This window comes from Anopheles stephensi, chromosome 3 (genome assembly GCF_013141755.1).
Source record: "Anopheles stephensi strain Indian chromosome 3, UCI_ANSTEP_V1.0, whole genome shotgun sequence".
Taxonomy (NCBI): domain Eukaryota; kingdom Metazoa; phylum Arthropoda; class Insecta; order Diptera; family Culicidae; genus Anopheles; species Anopheles stephensi.
The window spans coordinates 48,706,261-48,722,586 of NC_050203.1; the positions used below are offsets into that span (position 1 = coordinate 48,706,261).

At 41.9% G+C, this 16,326-nt stretch overlaps 1 protein-coding gene across 11 annotated transcripts in view; it reads right to left on the reverse strand.

Moving 5' to 3' along the window:
• Positions 1–15,157, reverse strand: part of LOC118512655 (ELAV-like protein 3) — a 46,215-nt gene extending 31,058 nt beyond the window's left edge. For 4 of the 11 annotated variants that reach the window (XM_036057382.1, XM_036057388.1, XM_036057387.1 and 1 more), the window contains exon 1: positions 15,026–15,150. The gene's annotated coding sequence lies outside the window, so the exon portion shown is untranslated. Of the gene's footprint in view, positions 1–9,310; positions 9,604–10,446; positions 10,766–14,846; positions 14,869–15,025 lie in introns of those variants that run through there. The other 7 variants (XM_036057380.1, XM_036057373.1, XM_036057381.1 and 4 more) reach the window with 5 other exon arrangements.
• Between the last annotated feature and the right edge of the window lie 1,169 nt (positions 15,158–16,326).

The following is a 16,326-nucleotide window of genomic DNA, read 5'->3' on the forward strand; positions in this document are numbered from 1 at the left end:
TGTGGAGGTAAGCATCACTATATGTGCCTGTTGATCATGCAGTGGATGTGCTATTGCAGGGTGCTTAGCGAGTTTTCCTTATTTGGGCTTTATTTTAAACGGCCGAAATAAGGGATCATCTTATACAGTATGTTAAACGATCATCTTTAAAGCATAAGACGAGCATTTTTAGAGAATTTTTCATACATTATGTTCGACCAATAAATATTATTAAACCAGAAAAGACGAAAGAGGTGATGATTACAGAGTTTAGCCCAATCTAATGGAACTTCTCGGTTTCAAATGGATAGTGGAATATTGTTAATCCTTTGTGGATAGTAACAATCTCACAATGGAATGTTTCATTCGGTAATGGGAAATTTGCAACCTCGGCACTGAAACCTTGCAATAAGCTGTGGTTTTTCTTTTTCTTTTTGTCAAACTGTTCTCTGTCAAACTATAAATTTGTAAAATTACAGTGAATTGCTTAGGCTCAAATGTTATTTGGTGATGCACTTCTCACGGTAGTACCGGGGTTCAAATCTCATCCTGACTGTCTCCAACTAAATAATAGGTCTTCAGACCAAGAAGTTGATTTAATGGCTACTTCCTTAATCCACAACTGAATCCCAAAATTACACTGCCGAGTTTCAAATTTTTCCTAACTGATATTTTACTTTTGCATTTGTGATAAGAACAAAAAAGTGTATGTATTGCAACACGTGTTTTTAACATTAAATGCTGTATACTTAAACAACACTTTTAGTAACGTCATATCACACACATCAAGCTTCGCCTTTGGTGATGTGCAAGTCTACGTTCGGTACACCGCCATTATAGGAATTATATAAACCAAATTCCAATCCAAAAGCGCCCCCCAAAATTGAGGTCGGAAGCGGAATTATTATGGCGTTCTGCTGAATAAAACTTTCATATCCCGCGCCCGTTGCATAAAGCAGCGGGTAGCAAGAAGACATCTATAAAGCAAATGATGCACGAGTTCGAACCTACGGAAATAAATGATGAACTTCGACTGCACAGCGCGCGCGCCCGGAAGCGGAAACTAAACTAAATATGTGGGTCACGTTTTGCCCACCAAAGATCACCAGTTACCCGAAACGTGTCCTCGGGCGAAGAAACTTTCCAAATGCATCCTCCTACAAAGCTGCGCTCGAAATGGCGGAAACAAATTTTGCAAATAAAATAACTAAAAAAAAACTACCCCACTAGCTGCTGCTGTTGAAGCAATTTTCATAATGATGTCGAAGCAAATCGATGCATCCGATACAGTTGACGAGGATGGTGTTGATGTTGCTCGTTGACACATTTGGATTCATACTAGAACCATCCGATCAACGTCCACCGACGTGTTGATTTCCATGCCCACCGGGAACAGAAATGGGCCGAATGGATGACGACATTGCTCCTGAAAGCTCATCAATATTTCCGTAGCACTGGTACTGTATCGATGGCATATTGTTACGCGGGTTCGCATAATAGCAAATGACCCAGGCACAATCGGAGCAAAAAGAAAAGAAGGAGTAGAAAACGTCATTTTGCATTTTCCGCCACTGGTTGATACGGTGGGATAAAGCCCATGGTGACCAACGGTGGCGCAGATTTGACAGTGCTCAATTATTTAGACTTTCATTACCGATCACATTTTTGGAACGAGGCCAACCGGAGGCCAACGATGGTAAAAAACTATCCTCCAGCTTCGCATCAACGCTGAGAGATGGTTCCGACGTAGAACTATAATGACAGAAATAGCCACAGCCACAACACGAAGAAGTGGTATTTAATCAGGTTTGGACGATGTCCAACGGGCACACAAGCTCGTCTTTACCGTGCTTCACCTTCGCATCACTGGCTCCGGCAATGGACAACCGCTTCCAACACTACCCAGTACCCATCGATGGATTGAAAATCCACCATCATCGGATTTTCTTTCACCCGCGCTTGGCTGAAGCAAGCCGAGTGGAATAAAGGTTGCATTTTATCCGATTCCGAAACCGAGCAGCAGCAGCAGCAGCAGCAGCAGCCGAATTGGGAAATCATTGAAGTTTGTCGCATTACGGGGAATGTACCATGAGTTTTAATTTCAAAACTAATTGAATTTTCCACTGGTTTTCTGCGGACCAATAAAAAACGAGGAATATCGACCCGTATGAAATAAAATCTGAACGAGCGAAAAAAAGGCGACCGTGAGCAAAAACATCAATTCTTTGAAAACTATAGGTATGAAATCAGGATTTCCGATTTTAATTGAACATTCTTCTCTTCTTCATTGTATCCGGCTGCGGGCTGCCGTTTCAAAAGCGATGCGTTATTGCGCTTCACTGTAGATCACAAAAAAATTAAAGTTATGAAATGTATCTTACTTGCATAATAGTGAGTGTATGAAAATACAAGTATTGATAAAAATACATAAAAAAAACTAATACCTCAACAATTTTACCCATAAAAACTGAAGGAATGCCGAATTTGACATTAAGACGATCTATCGGAAGAGCAAGAAGTAGCGATCAGATGATTATTTCATAGATACTCAGAGCAAAGACTCATTAGACCTCCTAGACTCTATAAAAGCGAGAGGAGATCGACAGCAATAACTGCAAGATCTACATAAGTAGACACCAGCACAGAGCAGATAAAGAAGATACTAGGCTCGACAGGCATCTTCAGGAACCAGCTTCTATAAGATAATCCAGATCTTGGCTGAAGCTAGTGACTTCCTTCGTTTGAGGGTCTCTTAGGTAGCTGAAGTATATCAAAGGATCGTGCAAGTGGCTCTAAACCTCGGATTGGAGATTAACGAGGCGAAAACCACAATAATGGGGGGGGTGATGTACAGATGGGGCGGTCCGGTGACTGAGGCGATTACGGGGAAGGTCTTCTTACGGCAGAACCGGAGATCACATCTAATCCAGAACGCGTCTTCGTACCCAGGGCTGAATATCCAGCTACAGATAAAAACAAGTCACAAAGAGCCCGAAATGGCAGATCAATCAAAACTCCCGCGGTTGTAGTGCCAAGGAACAAGCAGAAGAAGATGTACAGATGGGTGACTTCACCTATCTGGGGTCAAAAGTGAGCACCGACAACAACATTGATGTTGAGTTACGAGCTGGTTGCGAACCGATCACACTACAACCCGTGAAAACGTCTCCACTTAAATCATCTTCCGCGGGGACGATGGTTGAAGTACATAAAACCTTCATAGTCCCGGTTCTCAAATACCTCTCTAAGACAAGGATTTTGTCCCAAATTGAAAACCCCCTTTTTGCGTTTGAGAGCAAAATGCTCAGAAGATTTGCTGGCGTAATATGTTTGGAAGGGTAATGGAGGATCCGTTGTACCGACACTCCAAGTGAGATCGAAGTGAGTCAGAATTGCCGAGATCCGGTAAGCTGGGTTAACCGAGCCGACAACCTAGCCCGTCAAGTCTTTTAGGCCTTTAATTTATCCACCTGAACCGAGAATTGGGTCTACCACTAAACTAAGATGAAGTGATTGTCGCCAGAGGGTCCGGGATATTGGATTGGCCGACGACGGTACTATACTATGAGCGGAATATCACCTGATAACTAAATAAGGACTCGACTATGAACAATATTCGACGAAAATAGGGTGTTTAAAAAGCTGAGACAAGGCGATAAGCTGTTTGCTGAAACAATTTGGCGCGATAAAGCTTTACGATGTAGTGTATTGACCGATTGTAAAGATGTAGATGGCAACTCTACAAAGGATGTTCACACATACAGATCCTCACAAACTACGATATCGACTTGATAGCTGTCACCAGCCCAAATGGAGCATGTTGGACGCTTATTGTGAACCACGATTGATCGAGTAAGATATTCACACAACAATTCCTTGTCTATGCGGACGGCATCAACGTAAACGGTGATCGATACATACGAACCGTTATGGTGGTATATGATATATGATCGAGAACACGGAGTATTGGATGTAAGATCTGCTTTTTCTTTGCCGAAAGCTCTTGGCCTGCCATTTCTGGCTTTCCTTTACTTTCCTAGACCTGGAGGTTGTACTGGAGTAACTTTGGATTATAATTTACGAATCGAAATCCGGCGACACATTGTATCAACAATCAGGAATATCACGGGAGTTTGAAACTTCAGTTCAACTACCAAAACAGATATCACGAATGAAGCAATCACACCAACCCGAGAGCTCCTTGGCTACATCTAGTGGAGTTCAGTCACATCAATGTATGGAGGAGTGCAATCTTGGACCGAGTTTGCCGTAGATTCGTTCGGTAACTTGGTCAAATTAAATATGACCGGCAGGATAATGAATCAGGCACTTGTTTGAGAGCCTAAGTACAACTTAATGGTATTAAATAAGTTATGCGAGGCACAGCACAGCCGAGATTTTAGACTGTCATCGAACGTATTCCTCAGCTCTTAGCTGTGTTTGTAAAGAAACTGGACAGCACAGAACTGCCAACATCAATTTTAATTCGTCTTCTGTTACTATTTCATACAAAAAAATCCTTTAATAACACGAATGTCCTAGAAGAACCTTATCAATAACACAACTGCAGACATTAAGATACTAAATACTAAATAAAAAGAATTAGATGTGCTCCAATTGTTGAACTACTTTGCAGCAAAAAGCAAACAATCTCTTAAGCCACCTACGTCACCAATTCCTTCCCCGAATTCGTCATAGTAGTGAACAGAACGATTCCCACAACAACAAAAAAAACAACGATGCAGGAAAATCTAATAAACTTCACCGTCACCGTGAAGTTTTGCGCTTGATATGTGAACCTCTATTGATAAGGTGAAGTTGACGTGAAACAGAAATGAGCCTAACTACTTGCTCATGCTTGGTCCCACTTTTCCCTAGTCAACGCTTGGTTGGTGAGCATCGCTTTGACCTCGTTTTCTTCAACCACGTCAAACGGTGTCGACAATTAATTAAATCTTCGCAGTCGGTTTCATCTCTTCAACACATTGCACAAAACCACACCGCACAGCAATCGCACGCTTCAGTCAGGCTCGGTTTTGGACATTTGACTTTTACGATTAACCGCCAGCCAAACCCCCGAGGGAAAGGTTTTCTCGCCGATGCTTCACCGAATGTTCGCACGCTGCGGTATGAATAGACGTCACAGCAATGTCACTGCACACAGTGAAACTCATTAGCGTTATTGAACAATTCATTACCGAAGCCAATCAACTCCCGGTGCCCCAGATGCAAGTGCAGCAAACGATGACTTGCTTATGGTCGTGAGTTTATTGGGCGTTGGCTGTGGTTTGATGTAACCCAAGAAAGCAGATTGAGCGATCGGATAAGTGGCGTTAGCTGGGCGAGAAGGCTTCGTACAACAATTTAAAAACTAATTATTGTCCTTATTAGCAATAAAACAACGCTATTTCCATTATTGTCACATAATACTCTAGAAACAGAATAACGTTCTTCAAAAGTTATTTAAACATGCTAAACATAATTTTACATACTCGGATCTTTGCTCTTGGGCTCTTTGAAAGCTCCGGCTTCTCATATCGATCTGCCAAAAAGTCATAACAATAAAAGCATCTCCGATAACCTTAATCCTATCAGATCACGAACAAATATGCAGTATAAACCCTCAAAACGATAACGAACGATGGCTTGTGGCTTCGAACGAACGAACCCGGAACAGTGTCCAAGATGAAACATTTGATACGGGCTCTATCTTCGCCCAAACAGGCCCGGATGGCGGAGAAAGCTCTTCCGGAGCACAACTTAACTATAGTGGCACGAAAATGAGGATGCACTACGAAACAAAGACAAGTCTTACTGATGCGACGATGGAGATGGTGAAATGTTGTTCGTTACACGCCATAGGGATAAGCGATTGTAATCGATTTTCATCTCCATTATCAGTCGCGCGAACGCAAACACGTGTTCAAGGAAAAGACGAGTCGGTATGGATATGGTGTCCAGTGGCGAAAATCAACAAATTGGTATCTGCTAGAAAAGCGACATTCCCTAGAACACTTAGTCCTATTTTATTCATCTCAAGTTTACCCTTGAAGCTAATGCTTTCGGATAGGATTTTTTTTCCTAATAACCAAAATTATTACTGCCAGGATTAGCTACAACACTTGCTTTTCGCTGTGTAAGATCAGCAGATCCGCGAACCGTGACGAGACGATGAAACACTCAAAGCGCGGCGGGGGATTTTTCCATGAACCTGTGCTATTTTATCACTGGGAAATCAATTTCAACACAAAACGAATGGTTGAGATAGGGGAAAATCAAAACGAATGGCGCAAGAAAGTAGCAAAAGGCTATCCTGCGAATGAACACTCCATCTTCCAGTTTTGGCTTTTCTCTTGTGTGTCTTGTGCGGCCGTCATTTTTTACAAACTTTCTTATCCGTAGAGGAACAAAACAAAAACATCATCATACGTCTTCTGTCCTAGGACGGAGCTTGCGCTTAATACATTGCTGCTGCTGGCAAATTCATTCATCTTTGCCTGTCGTTCCGCATTTGCCATTGACTTTCTTTCTTCTTCTACCAATCACGAGCGAACTTTTTGCAACAACAAAAAAAGAATAGTGTCCTACTACAGGGTAACAGGGAAAGCACAAGCAAACAGGGAAAAAGAAGGCACACATATATGGCCCAATCTTACATTATGCTTTGTCTAAGTTTTGCTCTCAATAAGTGGCTTTAACGTTGAGTAAATGAAGTGTTAAGAGTATAATTAACATTTTTGATTAAATAATGTGAATTTTAGCACGTTGAAAACGAAACTATCAAATTGTTCATATTTTTAAACAGTACAGATATACTAAGTTTAGTTAACAAAACACTCTGTTTGCTTTAAGGACTAGCCGACCCAATTATTTCTTACTAGATATCTTTCTCGGGACAATCCGGTGGCAGAGGCGATAACGGCGACGGTCTTCACACAGCAGGACCGGGGTTCAAATCCCATCCACACTGCCTCCCCGTACGTAGGGCTAGCTACTTTACTATGGGTAAATTTAAGTCACAGAAAGCCGAAAATGGCTGGCAGGCTTGGACCTCTCCAGGTTCCAGTGCCAAGGAAGAAAAAGAAAATATATCTCTCTCTCTCTCTCTCTTTTATTGGCTTACCCTTCATGCTTGCCATTTCTGGCTTCATAGAGTTATTGATACCAAGTAGTTGGTTAGCCAGTCCTCACTATGAGGGAGCTCACGGTCCTGATGAAGATGAGCGCTTCTACAACCGGGCCGCCCCGGTATTTGTATAGCTTAGAAAAAAATAGCTGAATGATTGGCTCCGACGGGCACTAGATTTAATGCCGTTCCTGTCGTGTGAAAGATCGACGCCATTTTCACTGGTACACCAGATTGTGGCATTGCTTAAGCATACCAACCTCAGACGACCCGTCTAGCAGACACCCTCTAAGAAATTTACAATTAGGTGGCAGAAAGGTCCTGAACAACAACAAAAAATCCACAACAAACCCTACACAAAACACATAAAATAGCAATCCACAGCCAAACATCGGACAAACCAGCAAATGGCATCCGAGCGCCGAGATTTATAGCTTTCTCTTAGCTCAAAAGGAAAAAAAAGAAAAGTAAGTGGAAAGTAGTTCTCACGGCCCATCGGACGAAGCTGGAAACGAAACGAAAAATGGGTATGCCAGCCCGTGTGCTTTTAGAACGCACCCAGCAAATGGCTTCCACCGAATGCTTCCGCGATTCGATCTTAGTTACATCCGAAACTCCCATTTCAATTCAATTCGTATAAAACAAGGGCGTGCTTTCGCGGAGGGCGAGATAAAATTTTGATCTGCACCTCAGCATCAGACCAACGTTGATAAAGTCGTTAGACACCGACATTCGTCCGATGCGCCTTTACGCGCTTTGCAATCAATTCGAAATTATGCTTCGCGCATGAAACGAGGTTCATTCGAGATGGTAACACGTAACGAAAAGCATTCATCGCATCATTTGTTCGCTTCATTGTAATCAATCAAATTAGGCATGCTAGTGACGGAAATGATTAAAGTTTAATGGAAATTACAACTTCATGGCATCATCAGTATAAAATATTTCAAGGTTTAAAATCAAATGCAACATTACTAGTCACAATCAGATGGTGCGATACAAAATGAAAACTTAAAACGCACCAGTAGCACCCCTCAGAAGTACCTAGCATCATGCATAATCTTCTTTGCCCTTTCGAAGGCATTCGAAATTTACTTCCCAAACTTTCTTACTTACAATATACTGCCTCCAGAAGGTTATGCAAATGTGGTAAAGCGTATCACGCTTCTATATTCGAAAAGCCTATTTACGCACGCGAAAAAAAGCCCTCAAACCAAGATAAAATGTTAAAACTTGCTCGTGATGCAAGGTGAAATGGAAAAATCCCCTTTAAGACCCGAAGCAAAACCCAACAACTAAGCTCTCCGTAATTGTGTTTCGGGTCGCTGCCGGTTGCATAACCGCCGCGCAAAGAGAGCAACAGCAACAGAAAAAAAAACCCTTTTGAAAGTATTAATTTAAATTTATTCATCATTAACAAGCCTTACAAGCATTCCACCGGAAACGGACGCCTGCTAGATCAGAATCCAACTGCGTATCGAATGCTTCACCCCGTGCGCGCAGTGAGCTTACGGCATTTTCCATTTCCCGTCAACCGGTTGGGAAGCAGGAGCAGCAACTCGAAATTAGGTTTCAGTCGGAATTAGGGAGAGGAAATTTTAAGCCAGAATCGAATTTGGCATTATTTTTTCCCGAGCAAATATTTTAAATAACTTACTAAAATAATGATGCAATGGAAATGCCCCAAATGGAGACGCATGGTGTTTCATAAAGTGCAATTTCTCAATTTATTTTCTCCTTCGGTTCGGCTGCCGTATAACAGCAAATAGGTCAAAACTCTATGATGCTGACCAAAAACCATACTTGCTATAAAAAAGAACAACATTTTCTGCGTGATGTGTAATGAAACAAACGGAAAACGCTTCACACATAATCGTTAGTTTTGCTGGTGGTCAGCGGAGCAAAAGTTGATGCTGACCAAGCGGAATACTTCTTCTCTGGATGATGTTGATGGATGTGTTTTTTCGCTAAATGATCGATGAAGCTTTGTGACAACATGCCCACGCCCAGGAAACGATATTAAACATGAAGGATAATCATGTTTTTCGCAAACCAGAAGCGAAATAGGATTCATACAACAAACACGTTTAAGATTAATTAGATTTGTACCGCCGTTAGGATTAATGATTTGCTAACTTTCCTATCAAGCTTACAACAGCTCAAGAACCTAATAAAGATATACCAACTTTTATTCGCACCACTCACCTTTAGCGCCTCCTTCACGCTTTACACAGCTCTGCTAGAGTAATCACGGTGGATGTGTTTTTCACTATGGGTAAACAGTGGCGTGTTTCGTAGAACGCTTAACGTAAAACTGGGGCACCAGAATCCACACGAAAACGGGAAGCTTCGACCCAAAAGCGCGACCCAGTACACACACCGGTACACACTGCACTACCGAGAACGTTCCACCAGGGTAACAAAAACGAGACAAGCTCAATCGAATCACAATTTAAAATTTCTTCACTAACTGCAGCACACACCGGTGTCCACCTAGCCTGGAAAGGACAGCGAAAACGTTGAGAGGGTGCGTATAAATGAGGGCGAGAGTGTCAGACGTACGTCAGAGAAACAGGACCCACTTCATCCGTTTCGGCATGAATGGCAGAGGACCCACCCAAAAATTCTATACACCCCTCGTGTTACGCACGACACCCCACGTGAAAACACACACACACACACAAACACACACAAGCCCGGAGAGGATGGCAAGTGAAAAGTACACCTGAATGACCACGAACAAGAAAGGACAACGCCTGCCTGCCGGTATGTCTCCGCACCCCGATTGCGTTTTCCACCCTGTTTCTTCTTAGCGGTTCCTTTCACTTTATACCGTTTTTTTTTTTTGCTTCTGTTTCAGGAAGACACCAAATCTAAACTCTCATACTAACACACAGTGATAAACAGGGATCATAAACTCACGCACACTGGGAACCGAGTGCCGGCAAGACGAGGTCACACGAAGGATTTTGCGTTGGGAGAAAGAAAGGAAGAAAGAAAAACTCCCCGCGTACAGTAGCAAACCGCCAGACGCAATGGTGACTGTGTGTGACCTAAAATAGGGCACGTTTCAGACACATTAACATTCACGCACGCACACGGGCACACACATGTACACCACCCACACGGCTCCACTGGGGTGGGGTGCCACGTAGCAGCAAGAAAAAAGTCGAAGCTAGATATCCCGTGCCGGCACTGCTCCACCCAATTTTACGCATCAACACGCACACAGCTAGCTTGCAGACAGGTCCTCAACTCTATCAGCTCCGCAAGAAGATTGCGGATAGGTCATAACAAATCGCTGCGTCAGGACACTTCCCGGGATCACCACTACTACTCACGCTCTACACTGTGGTGGGATGAGATAAGGATAAAGGAGCCACCCCCTTTTCGCTTTCCAACTGGCCTAAGCCCAATACGCCCAATACAGCTGGGGTCGCGTGCGTGGGATGCTGCTGCACTTTTCGGGACCACGATGGGGCTGTTGCGGTGCGCTTGTCTTCACACCAAATCTTGCTCCTTTCCACGGTGAAACGACGGCAAAGGTGGCAGCGGTCGGAACGATGATGGCGGCGTTGGCGGCGGCGGCGGTGGCGACGACGATACAGAGACAGAGAGATAAAAACGGACACAACTTGATTCGATTGAGTGCGGCAACTAAATGACGACGGGCTCGATCGAAAAGGGCCTCGCCAGGCGCGTATCTCATGGCTGGGATTGACCAAGGAGAAGAAGAAAAAACACACCAGCCCAGGTTCCACATTTCGTCACGGATCAACTTGCGGCGCGAGCGAGATGCATTTGTTCGCATTGTTTGAGATCGATTTGTTATCATCTCCCGAGAGTGAGCGGGAAAGAGAGTCTACAGGCGCAAAGGAACGCGTTGCAAGTGATAAAAGAAAACTAAGCGGAGCGGACGAGAGAGCATTTAAACCGAACTCCTTCCAGGATATCACAGCATCCGTGGTGAGTACCAACTGCCGTGGGTCGCGAGTGACACGAAGGCTTCCAACACGAGAGATACCATGTGTGGCACTGGTAGGGGAAGTTTAGTCGCGCCCAACACGAACGGCACATTCCGATACACCTTTCTTCCGCACCGCAAAAGGACACGCTAGGATCATTATCGCTGAACAGTATTTTGTTCCATGCAAGGATTGTAGAAATGAACTAAACATGGTTTACAGTATCTTGTTCCCTTAGTTCATTTTAATATCATCATTAATCATCATATAGTTTGATAAAAAAAAAAACAACACATGGCCGTAACTATAATTCATTGACGAGATAAGCGGGGTGTGTTCTGCCGAGAATTTCTCGGCTCCATCTCGTTATCACGCGCCAGAGCATGCGCGCCCAAGCCGGAGCCAATTTCAGTCAGCAACTTCCGAGTTCCGAACCAGATTCTAAATCGGTATTGTGCTCGCATGTCATGTTTATTTTATTTTTGCATCCAACGTAACACCTTCGCACCGGGGAGAACCCGAGCTTAGCCCAGCCTGGCTGGATGGCGCTCTTCCCGAGCGACATTGTCGGTGTATCCGCCGATACGTTCGTTGCATGAATCCTACAACAACAGCAACATCAACGCCCGTTCCCGGGAGCTTCTGGGGCGCGTACGGTCACTTGACCGACTTTTGTCCGTTAGGCCGGACGCTTCAAGAAGTAAAATAAGAGAAGAAAGGGGACTGTACTTTTCTGCGTGGGACTCCGCTCCCGTGCTTCACGTCCGAAAAGAATGTGAAAAATACCTTGCTAGGGCTATCGTAGGGGGCGAAGGGCGGTCGGTTAGCCTCTTTCGGGCCAAGCTTAAGTACTCGGCTCGGGAGCTCAACAACTTCGCCGCCCATCGACGTTCTCGACCACAGTCAATGGAGAATACGACCTCATGCGATGGTAAAGGACTGCGCGAAACCCGGCGGCGGGAGCAGCAGTAGAAGCTGTTACGGCTAGGTGGAAAATAAAAGGCAAATACAGGTCAAAGCAAATGCCGGGTCATTGCACGCGCCTGGAGAACAATTGAAATTCAAGTTTCTCTTAAGCAATATCTTGGCAGATGCCAAATGAAGATGGCAGCGGCGACTAATTGTAACAATCTGTCCATTCATTCCCACTAACTCTTTCAAGTGTAGTTCTAACACGTTGGACGTTATTTCCGTGTACACAAGCAAAGTACACATTAAACTACAATTTTCTTCTGAAATCTATAATATACCTCTGAGAATCGCTAAGAATTTTAACACTTTCCCATTTCTTCACGGTGTCTCGAATATGTTCGACTACTTTCCGAGATTATTTGACGCTTTATCAAATATTTTTGGTTTCGTGCTCAGACAGTTTTGTTTTCATAATATTAACAAAAACTGATTTAATTTATGTTAATAATAACAACATTCTTCTCCGTTTGAAGTTAAGTTTGAAACGAACAACGTATCAGTATCGTGTTTAGAAATAGGCAAAAATATTAAAATGAATTTTAATTTTATTCTTGTCAACACATCATTTGTATCCAACGCGTCAAAAAGAGACCAGATATTAAAAAAAATACTAAGAATCAGAATAAAATAATCATACGTTCTTTCTTGTACAAAAAGTAACAGTAAATATAAAAAAATAAAGGCATAGACGTATAACAATGCCTTTAACCCATTGCTTACTAGCGTATGAAGCTTCAAAACATTCAATTTACTCGCTCTTAAAGGATTCTACATCCCCAGGATGTGTGCTAAAAAGTTACTAGACGATCGGCAACGAAAAGGGTTTGATGCAGGAATTAAGTTTGACGAATTAAACACTTTCGTCGATAAGAACTAAGCCAGAATACAACAAGGGTGGACATATAGCACCACCTTCGCAGTGCTTTTACCAGTACCTTACTCATTGAAACTGAAACAGTGTAAATTCTCTTAAAAAATAAAGGTTATTATGTACTAGCTTGTTTTAAAAAAATTTTAATTAACATTTTTCTTTTTCTTTTAAAAAAACATATTTATATTTTACTGTACTGCATCTACTAAGCGTATGGATCGTCGTACGTGAGATATCTCAACTTGTATTTTTTTTTCTTAATAAAACTAATGCATTATCATTCCAAATATTATTTCGTCTTAATTCGACTCAATCATAGAACAGATGATAATGTGTAGAATCCAGGTATAACCATCCAACATCGTTAGCGCTTTGATGTAATACACTAGAAAGTAAGACTTTTCAGTTTTTTTTTACAATAAATTCGGCTATAAGATAGATAGAGCTTTTTACTCACAGGGCAGCCCGGTCTTCACAAGGCAGGACCGGAGTTCAAGTCTCATCTGGACCGTTCCCCCACAGTGAGGACTGACTATCCAACTATGCGGTATCATTAAGTCTAGTAAGCCAGAAATGGCAACCATAACCTAAGAGGTCGTTAAGCCAAGAAAGAAGACTCACATAAAATTGCATCAAAGTTAAAACAGCAATAAATTTTTGATCCTCATGCGTGGAACTTTGTTCCTTCTCCATACATCCTCCGGAGAGTGAGGTCTTGTAAACCTATCTATGCTTATAATATTACTGACGAAACATCCTGCATGATGCAGAACACGAAACATCGTTGCAAGGATGTGCTGTAACGGTTAACAATTGCAGACGAGGTGGAGTGATGGAGGAACACTAGAGCTTTCTTGTCGATTCGGTTTGGTTGCTTGACCGATTCTCAGATGTAGACAAAACTACCGGGAACTGAAAGGATGTGAACGTGTGCTCACTATACAGACCCTGGCTAACTATAGGACCAATAATTTTGAATGGCGAAAAAACCATAAATGAGCGTCCGAGCTAACCCCGGGATGAGGTGCCATGTTTCTACCAACTTAAAGAAAATCGTAGACGAGGACATTGGATCTCTACTATGTCACACACAAACATTTACTGATAAAAGCGAAACCACTACTGATAAAGCAAAGAAATGTTGACAAATTTGCACAAATGGCGACATAGGCTTAAAAACGGAAAAGTAGTAATTCGAAGAAAGAAAAATGATGAATAAATTTGCAAATAATTTACCATAAGTAGTAAGAATTTAATTGGAAAACAAGAAACAACAGGAAAGAAGTTTTAGATGGTATATGCAATTTAAAGCTATTGTAAAGAATACAAATAAATGGAGTAAACACATTCTTTTCTTGCAACTGATCTCGAAAAATTTGTCTAGAACAAATTTGCAAGTTTTTAGAATCCTCTTCAAACACTAAATATTGTTTGTGCATTGAATTTTGTCGTATTATAATTTTATTGCAATCGCCTTCTTGGCGTTACGACTGCGCTAGGTCATATGCTAGCCCACTGATGACTTACTAGATAGACCATCTGATGGTCCGGATATGATTCGAAACCCTGTCCTGCCGTACGAAAACCGGCGTCGTTATCGCATTGACCAGCGGATATCCCTGTGGCAGAAAATTGCAACATAACGTATAATTTGTAGCATTCAAATTTCCCCATTAAAAATAATGGATTTTAAATGATGCACTATCGTCAATGTTCGAACGCCGCTGATGTTGAAACTCTTACTATTAATCAAATAGTTACTTACTAGTAAACAAATGTGCAAACAGCTGTGCATTTCTTGCATAAATTTTCATATAAGTTTTAAACCGTTGTTTGAACGGCGAATGAAACTTTCGTCGTTTTCATCGAACTTTAGCCCCCACCTCCACCACACACACACACGCGCGCATGCAAGCTATACACATTCACCCACCTGTAATCGAACGAATACAATTTGCACACCGCGAGCTAACTAACACTACCATGTGAACGCGGGCAATGGGGAACAGACTTCACTGTCAACAAGCAACAAACCAACTACTCGGCCAACCTCGCAAACGGCAAAAGTATCGGCTGTGTCGTGAAAATAACATTCCATTGCACGTTACTTACCCAAACCAGGCACAAAGCACACTAACAGATGGTGCAAACACTAACGGAACATTAATCTAATCAAACTCAGCGGAAAATAAGCTTAAGAACAACATGCACTTTTCTAACCTCTTTCCTATTTTGTGCCTTTTTGTTTTGACAGCTACTTTTCGCCCTGAAATCAAATCATCGGCGGGTTTCGCCCGCTGAACGTTGTAGGGTTCCGTTTGTGGACTGTTTGAAATGGCAGTTACGGCGATTTGGTATTGAAATCAATGCAGGAAAGCTTTTCTAGGATAAGCAAGAGATTTTTTTTTTATACTTACTTAAATTAATTTCTAATACTTACCTATTTGAGATAACAACTTCATGGCAATCTTGGCTTGTTGCAGAAATCCTCGATATCTATACCCGGCCCTGTCTGGCGAACGCTTTAACGCCGTCATTCCATTTTGATGTGCGTCTTCCACACAATTTATGCAAATGCAAAAGATTAATTTCAATATTAAGTATCAAAAAAAAAAAATTTGCAACGCGATTATACTGCTTCAATATATACCCCAGATAGTAGGAAGTGAGTATGCTAATTAAATACATACACCCATTACCTGAATTCATCAATTTTAACATTACATTAAATACTGTACTTACCACCAACCAACTACTAGAAGCATGGGCTTCTCTGTTGAGTGAAATAAAAACCGATTGTACGCATCTTCTCGTCAGTTTTAGTTATTGTTCATTTTTGCTGATTTTTTTATTCTAAAAGTTCTACATAACTTCAATCAATAGTAATATAATAATCATATTAATAATAATAATAATAATCATAATAATAATAATAATAGCAATATTAATCATATATACTAGTACTGTGTATATAGAATTTATTTACAATTCTACTCTCTTACGAATTTGTGTTTTTGTTTCAGTTTTCTGTTTCTTTCTTTTTATATATATATAACCCTGCGTTCATCTCAAAAGTACGCGCGCAAGTATGATTCCCGCTCCCGTTTTGTCACATATTCTCGTGTGTTTAATTATCGATCACTTATCACCATAAATAAAGTTCCATCCCCGTTTCGTCCCTTTTTGTTATTAGTTTGTCGCGCGCATTTTGCGCTTGGATTGAAGGGAGCGCTGCTGCAAGGCGGTCGCTCCAAAAAACTAGTGTGGGGAAAAAGAAACAAATGTTGTTATAATTTATTTCAAACACCAGTGAACTTGCCGCATAGGGCGGCACGCCGCGCTCTCGCGTTTCGTTTGCTGTTTGTGTTTGCCTTGCTTACCGTTGAGTGTTGTTGCCTTATCAATATATGTAT